We start from the raw sequence: 1,301 nt of genomic DNA, 5'->3' as shown, positions 1-1,301 counted from the left end.
GGAGTCCAGAGAGCAGGAAGATGATTGAGTCTCTGGGAAAACTGGCTTTTGAGCAGCTGCAGAAAGGAAACCTGATCTTCTATGAATCAGACCTGACAGAATGTGGCATCGATATCAGAGCAGCCTCAGTGTACTCAGGAGTGTTCACACAGATCTTTAAAGAGGAGAGAGGCCTGTACCAGGACAAGGTGTTCTGCTTCGTCCATCTGAGTGTTCAGGAGTTTCTGGCTGCTCTTCATGTCCATCTGACCTTCTTCAAGTCTGGACTCAATCTGCTGTCAGAGGAACAATCAAGCTCCTGGTGGTCTCAACCGAGAAAGTTGCCTGTACACAGACCCATCTCTACGAGAGAGCTGTGGACGAAGCCTTACAGAGTCCAAATGGACACCTGGACTTGTTCCTCCGCTTCCTCCTGGGTCTTTCACTGCGGACCAATCAGACTCTCCTACGAGGTCTGATGACACAGACAGGAAATGACTTACAGACCAATCAGGAAACAGTCCAGTACATCAAGAAGAAGATTGAAGAGACTCCCTCTGCAGAGAAAAGCATCAACCTGTTCCACTGTCTGAATGAACTGAATGATCGTTCTCTAGTGGAGCAGATCCAACAGTCCCTGAGATCAGGACGTCTCTCCACAGATAAACTGTCTCCTGCTCAATGGTCAGCTCTGGTCTTCATCTTACTGTCCTCAGATGAAGATCTGGACGTGTTTGACCTGAAGAAATACTTTGCTTCAGAGGAGGCTCTTCTGAAGCTGCTGCCACTGATCAAAGTCTCTAACAAAGCTGTGTAAGTGTAGAGAGAGTTGATTTATTCATCATTATATAAATACACTTCTGTCTTTTCAACAGGAGAGAAAATAACTTCCTTTCTTCTTTAATTTCTCATGATCATCTCTTCAGACTGAGTGGCTGTAAGCTCTCAGAGAGAAGCTGTGAAGCTCTGTCCTCAGTCCTCAGCTCCCAGTCCTCTAGTCTGAGACACCTGGACTTGAGTCACAACGAGCTGCAGGACTCAGGAGTGAAGCTGTTGTCTGCTGGACTGAAGAGTCCACTCTGTACACTGGAGACTCTCAGGTCAGGATCCATCAACCTGTTTATCTGATGACAGTTTAACAGAGCAGCAGGTGTTGACAGAGGCTTCCTGTGTGTTGTTTTGTGTGTTCAGTCTGTCAGGATGTCAGGTCACAGAGGAAGGCTGTGCTTCTCTGGCCTCAGCTCTGAGCTCCAACCCCTCCCACCTGAGAGAGCTGGACCTGAGCTACAATCATCCAGGAGACTCAGGACTGAAGCTTCTGT

At 47.8% G+C, this 1,301-nt stretch overlaps 1 protein-coding gene and 1 pseudogene across 2 annotated transcripts in view; both read left to right on the top strand.

Moving 5' to 3' along the window:
* LOC111672392 (uncharacterized) overlaps positions 1-1,301 on the top strand; it is a 44,743-nt gene that overhangs the window by 29,167 nt on the left and 14,275 nt on the right. The gene's annotated exons all lie outside the window — the stretch shown is intronic.
* The window catches only part of LOC111672374 (protein NLRC3-like), a 7,636-nt pseudogene that overhangs the window by 4,571 nt on the left and 1,764 nt on the right, over positions 1-1,301 (top strand). The window contains exons 4-6 of the transcript XR_015438704.1: positions 5-792; positions 906-1,079; positions 1,171-1,299. The product of XR_015438704.1 is annotated as a protein NLRC3-like (transcript). The remainder of the gene's footprint in view (positions 1-4; positions 793-905; positions 1,080-1,170; positions 1,300-1,301) is intronic.

The sequence above is a fragment of the Seriola lalandi genome, unplaced genomic scaffold (genome assembly GCF_002814215.2).
Source record: "Seriola lalandi dorsalis isolate HSWRI2012SDOR001 ecotype SW California unplaced genomic scaffold, Sedor1 jcf7180002054899, whole genome shotgun sequence".
NCBI lineage: Eukaryota > Metazoa > Chordata > Actinopteri > Carangiformes > Carangidae > Seriola > Seriola lalandi.
The sequence above is the reverse complement of the archived record's forward strand: the minus strand, read 5'-3'. Positions and strand labels throughout refer to the sequence as shown.